Below are 13,833 nucleotides of genomic sequence, written 5' to 3' on the forward strand. Positions count from 1 at the left end.
GTGCTTTTCTCCCTTCATACTGCAGACAAGCAAATGTGTTGGTTCTTAAAAAGCGATTTCACACGCGATTTCCATTCTCTGTGCTTCCATTTTCTGAGCTGATTTCTCACTAATTGTCCTTCAAAAAGAAAACAAAACTCTGAACGCAACAGGAAGTAAACACTGTTATTTGAGGCAATGCCATATGGCCATTTCCTGTCTGGGCAGGAAAGAATGTACTCGAGCCGAAATGGTCCAACCTTCCTCAACAGCACCCAGCAACAACGCCAGCCTCCTACAGTCTAAAAGTGTGTGTGTTTTTCATAGCTGTGTGTTTTAGGAATGCCCTTGGGCAACTGCTTTTGACTCTAAAAATGTGTGTGTGTGTGTGTGTGTGTGTGTGTGTGTGTGTGTGTGTGGGGGCATGTTTTTTGTGACATATCAGGACACAACTCTGTATAATGACATGGGTATGACACAGGTATTACAAGGAGAGGGTGACTTATGAGGACATAACAGATGTCCCCATTTTTCAAAACGCTTATAAATCATACAGAATTAGTTTTTTTGAGAAAGTAAAAATGCACAAAGTTTCCTGTGAGGGTTAGGGTTAGGTGTAGGGTTGGTTAAGGGCCATAGAATATACAGTTTCTACAGTATAAAAACCATTACACCTATGGGATGTCCCCACTTTTCACAAAACAAACGTGTGTGTGTGTGTGTGTGTGTGTGTGTTACAGACAGTGTTCGGGAAATGTACTCATATAAATGTGATGCATTACAATATTGCGTTACTCCCCTTAAAATGTAACTCATTTTGTTACTAAATTAGTTTTTATAGAAAATGTGTGACATTACTGGATCATTGAGTTCAGCACTGTTGTTTAGTAAAATGGGATTATATATATATATATATTTGTGAATTTAACATTCTTGCAGGTTTGTATCATATTCTGAGCTTGCATTTGACTGTTTTTATTCATTTAGAAGAATACTAAATCTTATTTGGTGAGAATGAGATGAGCATATGCATGTTGCCATTTAGTCTAGATCTGCGGTAACATCATGTCAACTGTAGGTCTTCTATCCACTCTGACACAAACACACACTGCACTTTAGCAGTGTTTTGTCTCATTTTGGGATGTAGCATTCTTTGGGTGTGGGTGTGTTTAGCGATACTGATCTTGTTTAGAGTTCAGTCACCCTTTCAGATTCAGGAAATGGGGGCATACAGGGGTTGAAAAAAGTTTCAGGGCAGGTGTGTGTGTACCTTATTTAATGATAGAAGTAGAAGTCTTTCCAACATACAGTAACATTGGCCAATGAGAGAGCAAGACCAATTGAATGGACTGCACATCTGTTCCTCACAGCCTTGTTTTCTTTTGTGAAATATTAAATATGTCATCTACCCTGAATAAGGTCTACTGGTGTGTGTCTCTGTGAGTTTCTTAATGTGTTGGACACCTGCTGAGGAAGCTTTTAAGAGCTTAACCTGTCAGTTGTCTCATCTTCAGTTCATCTTCAGGCTGACAGAAGCCTGAGGAACTCCAGGCTATTTTAATCCTTGTGTTGAAGTTCAAGACAGAGTGTCTTAACACCATTAAGTCTTGGTGATCACAGACAGATGGCCCTGCAGCCCTGGAGTCTATCTGATCTGTTAAATGTGTGTTGAGGGGGTTACTTAGGCCAAGTGCACTCTACACTTTTGTGTTTTTCAATTTTAAAATATATTGTTTAATCTGCCTGAGAAAGACATGAGAAAGGTGCTATAAGGCGTATAATATAGTTATAGACATCTACAAGCATTGACTAACATGATATTCTGTGGTAACCATTGAGCCCTTGGTTTAACATTTCCTTCAGTATTGGGAATATCGTAATTACGAGTTTCAATAATTGAAAATGCAATAATTTAATATGTTAAATAACAAATAGATAGATTATTTATTTATTTTTATTTGTTAATTTTTTTGCTGAAGAGTGTTAAATCTTCTTCTCCTGTGTTCTACTGTACAGAAGTGAATTTACTTGTCCTTTAGCCTGAGGTTTATTCATTACACTTTTTGGCGTGAAAGCGCTTTCACATTTGCTATGAATAGAACTTCTTATATTAAAAACAATCAAGCCCTGCTCATATTTAAAAAGTAATGCAAAAGTAAAGTAATGCATTACTTTCCATAAAAAGTAACTAAGTAACGTAATTAGTTAATTTTTGGGGGGAGTAACATAATTTTGTAATGCATTCCTTTAAAAGCAACTTTCCCCAACACTAGTAACACATCGTAACGATTTTCACAGGTGAACATTAAACCAGAATTAATTACAATGTCAGATTGGTCAGGATGTTTATGTTTCCTTAACCTGCCTTATCCAATGGCATGAGTTTTAGGTGGGACCTGTTTAGCAAATCAGTGGCATAACCTCCATTTGGGTTCATCCTCAAACGTACATTTAATTCATTAAGTAAAGATTATTTCAGACTTGTCTGTCATGGGTAGTTAAAGTTGGTTGGGGTTGGATATTGGGGTTACCCTTTTATAAAGACAATGCAAATCTATGGTATGTCCTTTTTTAGATAGTTAGATAAACATGTGTGCTGTGTTTGTGTGTTAGGTTTCTTCCACAGCATTTCCAGTTTATCCCATGTCCAAACACCACACCACTTTCCTGAGAATAGCCCAGAACAGACAGAGAGTGTGCATTGGCTGTGCACAGGAGACTCTACAATTTTAATAGAGTTTGATTTTAGCATATAAGATAACAATGTGAAATGCTACTTTAATAAAACAAAAACACAGAAATATTTGGTTAAATACTATTTTAATTTGATATGGATTCCTTCAGTCCATTGCAGGGATTTCTGGGATTATAATTTAAGGTCCAATTCTCACTATTAACTAACCATTAACTATTACTTTTGACTCAATTAATTCCTAATTTGCTGCTTATTAATAGTTTATAATGTAGTTGTTAAATTTAGGGTATTGGGTAGGATTATGGATGTCATGCATTATATGTACTTTATAAGCACTAATAAACAGCCAATATGTTAATAATAGGCATGCTAATAAGCAACTAGTTATTAGTGTGAATTGTACCCTATACTTAAGTGTTACCAAATTTGGCTTACAGTATATATTGTGGAAGCTCACTAGGTTTTGTTAGAGAGCTAACATCTGGTATAGTCTCACAATACAGCAGCGCAACTTTAAAAAGTCTGTTTCTAGCAAATTGCTTTTGTAAACTCTTTCTGTGTGTGTTTGTGTGTGTGTGTGTGTGTGTTGTGTGGCCCGTCCATTGTGCTCCATGATTGCAGCAGATGTGCACTAAACAATGCATGGATAAATAAAAGGAAACTGTGTATAAATAACCCAGTGTGTGTGTATGTGTGAGTGTGTGTGTTTGAAACTGCAAAGCTCAAGCATGTGAAGGCATTTGGACCTATAAAGACATTCAAAACCAACCATATGGGCCTTTTCGTTGCTCTATGACTCTTTCTCTCTTTTCAACAGGTGTTTGACATGTGATATGAAAAAGATTACATGCAATAAAACTGGACATGTGTGCGTGTTTGTGTGTATGTGCATGTAAAGAACTATATGCTGGCAGATTGGGTTGAAGATATAAATACAGCTAAGATAAGAGGCCCAGAAATAAATCTCTCTATGTTACAGTGGTCCCAACTCACCTTGAACCACATATAAACTGAATAATGCTATCAGCCGCTGATAGCGCCAGTGCTGTATGCACTGATAAAACACACTGCTGCAGTGCTTCTGTAACGAGGACCTCTTACAACATGCAGGAAATGATTATAGGAGACGAGAGAGAGACTGCAGCAAACAAACAGGGGTCCTGGACGTTAACATCCCACTCATTTTGCCCATGGAGAAACTAATTCTTATTGATAATGGAAATATCTTTCAGGATAGAAGAAGCATGAGCTTCATGATCAGGGGTAGTATAATGTGGAGGAAGGTTGGGGCGATTTTGAGGGCCCTCAACAGACAGGGGTCCAGCGGTACTATTTCAGCCTGATTAAAGTGATTTGAATGACCTAGTGAACCAATAAACACCTACATACTCTTATGGTGTAGTGCCTATTACCGGTTTTCAGCAAATGTACACAGCTGAAATCTAGTCATTTCAGTAGGACTCCACATGATCTGGAACTTCATGTGAGGACAAAAGATTTCCCCATGCAGATTTTGCAACAGGTTGACACGCATTCGCTGCATTGAATAACAGACAATAGCATACCTTGAACTCATAGAAACGTTGAGATGTGTGTTAACTGTATGGGTAAGAGCCTAGGTCTTTGGAAGCCATGCTCCTTTGGACCCACTGTCCTGCAAAATTTGATGTCCAACCTATTCAGCACACCTGTGATTTTTCAAGTGATCCTGAAGACCTTGATTAGCTGGTTCAGGCATGTTTGATTAAGGTTGTAGCTAAACTCTGTGGAACAGTAGGTCCCCAGGAGCAGGATTGAAGACCTATGGTTAATTTTCTCTGAAAAGAGAGCACTAACACTCTGGTTCTAGAACTGACGCTCTCTTTCTCCATCTTTCGTCCTAGTTTCCTGTATTCTGTGACAGCACCTTGGGGAGTTATGAGGAGAAGAGAGCTTAGAGAGTAGAGGCTGTATAGGTTGTATTTAGTCACTGAAGGTTCAGCTGTCCTATATAAGTGACACACTTGAGGCGAAAGATGAGCCGGAAAGCGTATCTGACATTCAGAACCACGTGTGACTGTGAGTTGAGACAGACCAGTATATGACGGTCTAAAGAGGAATTGTGTGTGTGTGTGTGTGTGTGTTTTGTACAATGGTGAACGTTACAGTTGTTTTCTGTGGAGATTTGGTTTCAAAGGCATGTGTGTCACTGAGACCCTATTAGATATATGTGTGTCTCCTAGGTGTGGCCAGGTTTAGTTTAGCCTTAGGGTGCCACGTGAATGTCATCATGACCTTTTGGAACGGAAAGACATAATCCAAACAGCTTGCAGGATCCAAAGAAGTAACCAGCTTTTGCTAACTTTACAAGTTTAAAAGATGTTTTCACACCTGGCTTGATCGGAGCATTTGTTTAGAAACCTGAATCGGATCCACACAAAAACAATTGGTCTGAGATTGCCTGGTGGATTGTAAATGGACTCCTTGATCACTTGAAGTGTTTGTTTTTCAAAACTTGGTGCATTAGGAATCATATATCCACTCAAATACAGTTTTTGTGAAATCACCTGGTCACACAGTTATTTTACAATGCTTTGGTTTTTCTCTGAAACAGGTGCTAGACAGCCGTTCCCAATGAAGCTTTGATTTCTGCTGATAAATATATAAGTAATCAATTAGTGAGAGATGGAAACTAAACCTAATCATAAATATTAACAGATGCAGCTGACCAGTGAGAAAACTGGTACTCATATGACTTACATAAACACATTTTGGTAGCTTTGAAGTGTTTCCTTTTGAGAGAACAATGCAAACAATTGACAGGTCTGAAACACTGCCTGAAGATGCATGCCTTCCATTCTACAGCATGTTCATGATGTGCAGTATTCATTATATATATTTCATCAATTTGGACTGCTGAAATATAATTTCTATCTAACAATGATTTTCATTCTATATTTTTTTTTTTTTTTTTTTTTTTTTTGTGCAGAGCCACTTTAAAAAGAAACTCAAAAGAAACAAATGAATTTGGTTAGTAACGGTTGTCAGCCACTCTCTTCTGTGGTATGTTTACAGTAGCTCGGCTTTGGTGTAGTTAGCTAAAGACCAAACACAACCATGTTTGTAATTTTATGGCTAATGCAATTAATCAATTAACCCTAGGGTTGTGGGTTCAAGTCTCGGGCCGGCAATACCATGACTGAGGAGCCCTTGAGCAAGGCACTGAACCCCCAACTGCTCCCCAGGTGCCGCAGCATAAATGATGCCCACTGCTCTGGGTGTGTGTGTGTGTGTGTGTGTGCGTGCATACATTTTGTATGGGTTGAATGCAGAGCACAAAGTCAGAGTATGGGTCACCATACTTGACTGAATGTCACTTGTTTTGTTTTGTGTGTTTTTTTTAAGAGATATCTTAATTCATTTGATTGGGCAATCTGCTTAACCTGAGACATTGCTGAGATCCAGCAGGGAAACTAGGACTTTAAGGACCCAGGTACAAAAAAAAAAAAAAAACATGATGTCATAACACTTTCTAATGTAAAAAAATAAATAAAAAAAAATAAAATAAAATTCCCAAGAATCCCTGTTGTATGTGTCACTTATGCACTTGCACCAGGAATTGTGGAGCATTGAAGCATCCAAAAGTTGAGAAATATGAAACTTTTTGCAGATATCAAGAGAAAAATGGCAGGCAAGTGGGTTGCAGTGACTGTGATGTCTGAAATGATTAGATATTACTTTATTTAATTCCAATCTCAAATACAATTTAAATGCTTTCATTTTCACTAGACTTGCTGGTTTAACAAAAGTAGCAGTAGTTCCCAACCCTGGTCATGGATTACCCCCAATTCTGTACATTTTGTATGTTTTCCTAATCAAACTCCCCTGAATCTACTCATCAGCTCATTAATAAAGACTCTGTTTATGGTCTACTGTCTATGGTTGGGGGATCTCCAGTCCAGCACAAGGGCTTAGAACCACTATATTAAATGAAAGTTTTAAGAAATTAAGAATCTGTCTTAAAGGCGCAATATGTAATTTTTCTGCTTTAAAAATAGCAGAAACCACTATATCTATGTTATATATATATTTTTTAGTTGTGTACTTACAATATCCCGACAGTTTCCACAAACTTTCAAATCCGGAGAAAATTATAGTTTAATTAGAAAACACGGCACATTTCTTTATTTCTGTCTATGGCGTCATATAAACTTTGACTCCTCTAGTTTATCTAACTTCCTGCGGATCCACCAAATACAAAGGTGAACAGAAACAAAGACGAGGCGAAGAAGAAAAAGTAGTAGCCTTGATCGAGACTATTATATTTTAGATTTATATTGTTTATATTGGTATTTATACCTCAATCAATAACTTAGTTATGGATCATGATTATGCTTTGCCTGCACGTTCTGTGAAGGGCAAACGCACGGGTGAAATAAATGACCCGAGATGGTTTTGGGACAAGAGAAGCAACAAGTCACGGGTAAATATTGGAGTTGCATTTCCAAGATAGAGTTTCGTGACAAGCTGAAACTACAGAGAGATGCCGAACTCGCTTGCATTCTGATAAACAAGTATGCATCCATTCAGCTAACTTTATCTATCGGTATATTTTGTGAAACGATGATGTCTTGTGTAAAATGCAGACAGACTAGCTCTCATGTAAATCTACATTTGTTCTATATCTAGCTGGATAAAGTAGCTTCAAATGCAGTTAACTATCTTGTTTGATATCATAGTATAAACGTAATTATAATTATTAACGAAAGGCGACCATGTTTTTTAAGATATATTACTACTAGCTAGATGGAATATTGATTTGATAAGGGTCTCATAATTCATATATCTCTCCGTTCGAAAATACGTGATTATCAAAATACTAAGTTATAATGAGTGAGGAATGATAGGGAGCGACAGAGCACATGTTCCAATGAACAACAACTCCCATGAGCCTACGCTCTTTCCCGACGTCATCAAAGTACGTCTTATGTTATTATTTTGATTGAGTGACCCCTGGTGGCCAAAAATCCCATACTGTACGTTTAATTTATTCTCAAATTCAAAATCATCTTTTCACAGTCTTGTTATGGTATTGGGAGCATTTAAGGTGCTTTCACACCTGTAGATTGATTGCTTTATTCCGAAACAGGGACTGAAATTGTTAAAATGTTGCTTTTTATTCTTGGTGCAGTTCCCTTTCTCATGGCAAAAGTCTTGGTCAAAGTTCCACGGTTTATATATATATATATATATAGGTGTCGCTCTAATTTATTTTGAACAGGAGTCCAGGATTCATCAGGAAAACATTGTTAAAATGCACCTACTACAAAGAGCAATAAGTAGGCATTTTAGGCGAAGACGTGCTCACCCACAGACATTGTTTACCTTTCACAGATCTAAGTAGTTCCCGTTATATTCTGTGATATAGCCTCGTTCGTTGGACTGATGGATCGGATTGCTTTCACACTACAACTGAACCGCTCCAGAGTTCGTTTTCAATGGAGCCAAGACCGGTTGTTTTAGCGTGGATCCGAGTGTGATTGCCATGTTCACATATGCCCAAACTAATTGAGCTAAGGGAGGAAACGCGCCAGGTTCCAAAACAATGGGCCAGGTGTGAAAGCACCCTTAGACTCTGATTTTTGATCTCTGCCAACTTATGATCAGTTTGTGCAATTGTGTCTCTAAACAGGAGCACACTATGGGTTCACTGCGAAGTGACCCTGATGCAAATTTAGGCTTAACTCACCCCCAAAAATATTTACACTGTCTGAATTGTTCATACCCTTCTGGTCTCTGTTTCAAGCCCAGTCTTGTCTGGTCTGCAACAATGATAGATTTTAACATTTGCATAGCAGAACCATTTAGTGTTTTCATGGGCACTGAATGGTGGTTTCCCCCACTACAATGGACACGCACTGTTAGCAGTCTTAATATTTAATCTATACGTACATATGAAATATTGTGATACATTAGGGGTCTTTGCAATAATGGGTCCCCTGTATCCCTCCTGCAGTACCGCTAGTTATGCTACTGTTGAGATCTCGCCTGGAAGAAACAGGTGATATTAAAGAGATGATGATTTCATGCTCTGTAAAACAATAGCTCCTAAATGAAACAAAATACACAAAAGATATAAGATCAGAATGAGCATAAGGCTGTTTTATGTGCAGAACAGAGAGAGATGACTCACAGGTTCACCATCTGCGTCACACACACACACACACACCCTGCATGTCTGCACAGCATGCACTATTACACTAGATTTGCCTGCAGCAGTTCACCATTTTGATCTGCGTATTACAGGACTCAGTCCAGGATATCAATTATGCTAAATCTGCAGTCACAGATGAGCTGTATCTCTAAAGCATGTGTAAGCAAATATTTATACTGAAAACAGTAAGGAGATCCACCAGTAAAACTGGATAATGTCTATAATTGAGCCCCTTCAGAAGAAAGGCCCAGTGTTTTTGGCAATGCTTACTAAATAAACACATTCTTCAGATGTCCTGGCTGATGAATTTTTCATGATTTCCATGATCATACTTGAGGGTGGGCTCTTCTGACTTGAGTCAGTATATAACCCCCTTGACAAACCACCCATAACACTATAGGAGCCATCTATCAATCTGGCAACCACGTGCGTACAACATCCTGGCATCAATGTGGTGACATCACTCAGATTTACTTGTAAATGTAACCCTATGTGTCAGTGCTGTTAAATGTTAGTCCTGTTTTTGGGAGAAGTTCTGTTGACAGTAGAAGTCTGTAAATACAGAGAATGAATGCTTTAGTTCATCTGATGTCTGTTTGTCACTCAGTTTGCTGTGACAAGACATTCTTTACATTCAGAGATATTCATACTTTTAGTTTAGCAAACATCTGGACCCTGTTAGTGCCTTGTGAGTGTGTATACATGTCTAAAAGCAGTTTCGACACAGATAACCCTTCATTAGTCAGACATGTGTTCTCCTGTTTAATGGTTTTGGTCGTCCAGCCAACAATGAAAACAGAAAACCAAGCCCAAATCAATTACAGAGTTTCTCTCTCTTCATATTTTCACATTTCTGATTTGTTAGGGCAGGGAGAGACTTGTATTCTCTATTTTCATTTCAAAAATATTTTATCCAGAGCATGGCATACCATAATTGTTCACAATGTAGAAAGAAAAAAAGCAATTATTTCTTTATCATAGTGTGTGATAAAAACTTCTGTTTTTCTGTTTCACAACTCAAAAGTCTTCCTTTATTTGAAAATGAGCTGCATGGTTTTTCTGAACATTCTAAACATTCAAGTCTCAAACATGTGATAACATATTAACTTTTTAAACAACAATTCTTGAATGATCATAATCTAGGAACCCACCCATATCTGGAAATATCATAGATTTTGGGATGGACTCATTTGACTTAGTAAGCAATCACCCTCAACAACCAAGCAACTCGCTAAGAGCCACTTAGCTACTTTGTCCATTTTTGTATGTACATCACTCACATTTTCTTTAGAAAACATATATAAACAAACATTTAAAAAATAACAAAAAGTTATTATCTCTATGCTCAAGCAATCTTTGAAAGAGCATCCAACCAGAAAACTCACTGCAGTGTGCATTGATACAAAGACTTTTGACTTCAGTTATATTTGGCTTGTATTTGAGAGAGTGTGGTTTTAGCTCTAATACCAAACACATGGGATCCCAATACTGGCTTACCCACGCCATTTTTAAAAGTGTGTGTTAAAAACCCTTCATCTATTTCTGCCTAAAAATTAGCTTTTTATGTGTCCTCTGTGTGTAGCTCCTTTGCATGTGTTTTATTCAGAATCATAATGTATAACAGCATGATTGTGAAGGGTTAATTTTTTTATAAATAGTTTTGAGGTCATACTATCATCAGTATCCATCAATTGAGGTCTTTTCACAATTAGGTCACATCCTGTTTGCTTCCCAATCTCCAGAAATCTGGAGCAGGAAGCGGGGAGCTTCCCAGTGCAATGTGAATGTGCTGTTGTGCTAGTCACCTGCTCTGTAAACTGAGCGCTCATGCTCACTGCTGATTGGCTCTCGAGAGTCTTTCTGATGTGTAATCACTGAGTCACTCAGTGGATCATAGCCAATCAGGAGAATAACATAACTTTGATCTCATCACAATGGCCAAGTATCCAATGTTTGTTTTAACAAGCCAGTCACCGACAAATGTTACCAGTGGACAGTTGAGTTCATCTAAATAACCAAAAATTTCCAATTGGTAAAGAGCAACATTGTGCCAGTGTCTAAGATATCTTGACTAAAACACCATGCCTGAAACAGCTGTGATTCAATTCGTTCTGAAGCCGATAGGGGCGCAATTGTAGTATACGCTAGTATAGGGATTTGACAAACGACCTATGCGTGCGTATTGGTTGGAGGACAGGTTGGATACACTGGTTTTGCGTACATATGATACGCATCTACCCCACAACCCTTAACCTACCCATCGCGTATCCTATGCACACCAAAGTCTATTTTTGCGTGTACCACGAGTTTTCATTTTTACTTGGCATACTATTTCTACTCACTTTCATGCGATCAGGTTAGCTGATCAGACTTTCACTGGAGCCTGGGGAGAAGAGACAGAAGAATACAGTTTGAGCTTAGTCTGGAGTTAAAGCTCACCTCTGTCATAAGACTGATCATGTTCGGTTATTGTTATTGCTTATTAAATGGTACAATTGATTCAGATAAATTGCTGATGTCTATAATCACTTATGTCCTTAAAATATGAAAAAGAAAAGAAAAGAAAAGAAAAGAAAGAAACAAACAAATGTATTGTAAGTTGAGTAGCACTTTATTTTACAATCCTGTTCCGCATGTACACTATATGTACGTATTATTACAATTACAGTAACTGGGTAATAACTAGGTACTAACCCCGAACCTGCCCCTAAACCTACCCTTAACCCATGTAGTTACCCTACACTACCCTATAAGTACATTGTAAGTGTGTGTACTGTGAAATAAAGAGTAACCACTAGTTGCTTCTAAGTATGCATATTAGTAGCATATTGGCTGTTCATTAGTACTTATAAAGCACTTATAGTACTTAAAAAGCAAGGTACTGTATAATACCAAAACATAACTACTACTACACCTGCCTTCCTTACTATCAATAAGCAGCATATTAGGGATTTATTGAAGGAAAACTCATGGTTAATAGAGAATAAGTGTTCCCTTATCTAAAGTGTTACCATAAAAAGATGCCATTAAAAAGACATTATTAAAAATAATCTGATTATTCACAGGAAGCTGTATGATTAAGTTTGTTTGTTTGTTTGTTTGTTTGTTTGTTTATTAGCTGTATGTTTCTTATGTAGAGTGTGCCAGATGTCACAATCTCAGTGTTGCCCCTGTGTGCCATGGCTTTTTTACAAGGCCATTTATTATTGTTTCTGCTCCATTGTATCTTTTGCAATGAATAAGGTCATAAATACATGAGGTGTATGTGTTTTATTAAAAACCAAAGTGTGATGGAAACACTTCAGTCTCAGGAAGCAGGAACGACCGTTGGACTCTACTGAGGGACTTTCCTCAAGGGTGTGCAACAATTATTGAAACAATGCCCATAACTTTGTTTTGGGTCTCATACAGTTTCACCGATTTCCTCTGGTGACGTTAGTGTGTTTACGTGTGTGTGCGAGGTAAAGTTTCTTCTTCTTCTTCTTCTGTTGACTGAAGGTCAACCAAGAGTCTGGTTCCTACAGTTACACCCTGAGTGTGTGTGTGTGTGTTTTCAAAGCATTAGCCCCAGTCTGAGCACTGAGCAGAAATCCCATCTCTATGTCTATCTCAGTCCACTTTCAGATCTATTTCTGTGTGTGTAGCCTCTTTAAAGTGACCCAGTTGTGTGTACGTGTTTAGAGCGGAGGACGGGTTGCCCTTGGCTCGCTTCTCGATTTCTTAACCCCTCTGTTTCCCTCCAACTTTCTCTCAAACTCTTTCTTTTGTTCCAGCAATCTTGTACATTTTGCATTGCCTCCAGCATTAACTGTGATGCAGTTACTGCATCCACGGAATGTGAGTGTGTGTGTGTGTGTGTGTGTGTGTGTGTCTTGTGATGGTGCATCAGGAGAAAGATCATCAGATATATGTGCTCTCTCTCTCTCTCTCTCTCTCTCTGATCTCACAGAGGTGTGGATCCGGTGGACGCTCATCCTGACTTTGACAGTCAGTCTCAGACTGCGTGTGTGTTTGTGTGTGTCAGACAGCAAGCAAGACTGTTCGAGCCTACGGACATGGAATTAAACGTCCGAAGGATTTTATTCTCAAGAAAACTGTGTGAATCTCACCGAAGGACAGTAAACAGTGGCAAAGCTGTTTGAAAGGTGAGTTTATGGCTGCTATTCATTCATTTATAATAGGAATGAATTGTATGTAGACTCAATATTTAGTGACCACAGCCAATATTGTTTTTGACGCTTGTCCTGATGGATGTACGACAGGATGTATGATATTCATGTTTACCAGGTTCTTGCTCTGACCATGTTCTGTATTTGTAGGAGTATTTTTGTTGTTTTATTTGTGTAGACTGAGGCACTGTGGCAATACTGAGCTTTAATGAGTCATTTAGAAAGCTTTTTATATCATAAAATTACTTATGAACATCCAATTCCATGCACACAATGCATATTAATGATTTTGCACATTTACTGAGGATAATGTTTGAAATCAATGGAAATAAATGAAGTCTAGAGCACAACAAAATAAAGCATATCATTATATTTGTCATATATTTTCAGAAAACAAATCTAAATATCTAATTTATCTTGCTTTAATCATGTTTAAATGTTTTTAAGGGTAAACTAAATAATGGTAGTTGTTTAAGACAAAATGTTTGTCTAGTAATAACTCTGTCTACTGAGTTTTTATGGTTGTGTGTTCTAGATTTGGACGTGAATGTATTTGGTCCGCAATATTTACATGATAAAATACTGGAAATGTGCTGATGTCATTATGGGAGTGTGTAAATGTGCTGCCTTATTTAAAGTGATCCGCTAGATGGACACACAGTCAGTGTCAAATTGTTGTATATTTTGATTTTGATTTTGATTTTTCATCAGGACACACACACACACACACATAAATCCATGTTAGTCAGAGGAAGACCATTTCCACCTCCTGTTGACTGCTCACCCAGTGTGATCAT

At 37.9% G+C, this 13,833-nt stretch overlaps 1 protein-coding gene across 1 annotated transcript in view; it reads left to right on the forward strand.

Moving 5' to 3' along the window:
* The first annotated feature begins 12,817 nt into the window (after positions 1-12,817).
* Positions 12,818-13,833, forward strand: part of LOC113068648 (pleckstrin homology domain-containing family G member 1-like) — a 43,104-nt gene continuing 42,088 nt past the window's right edge. The window contains exon 1 of the mRNA XM_026241443.1: positions 12,818-13,012. The gene's annotated coding sequence lies outside the window, so the exon portion shown is untranslated. The remainder of the gene's footprint in view (positions 13,013-13,833) is intronic.

The sequence above is a fragment of the Carassius auratus genome, linkage group LG48F, assembly GCF_003368295.1.
Source record: "Carassius auratus strain Wakin linkage group LG48F, ASM336829v1, whole genome shotgun sequence".
In the NCBI taxonomy this organism is placed as follows: domain Eukaryota; kingdom Metazoa; phylum Chordata; class Actinopteri; order Cypriniformes; family Cyprinidae; genus Carassius; species Carassius auratus.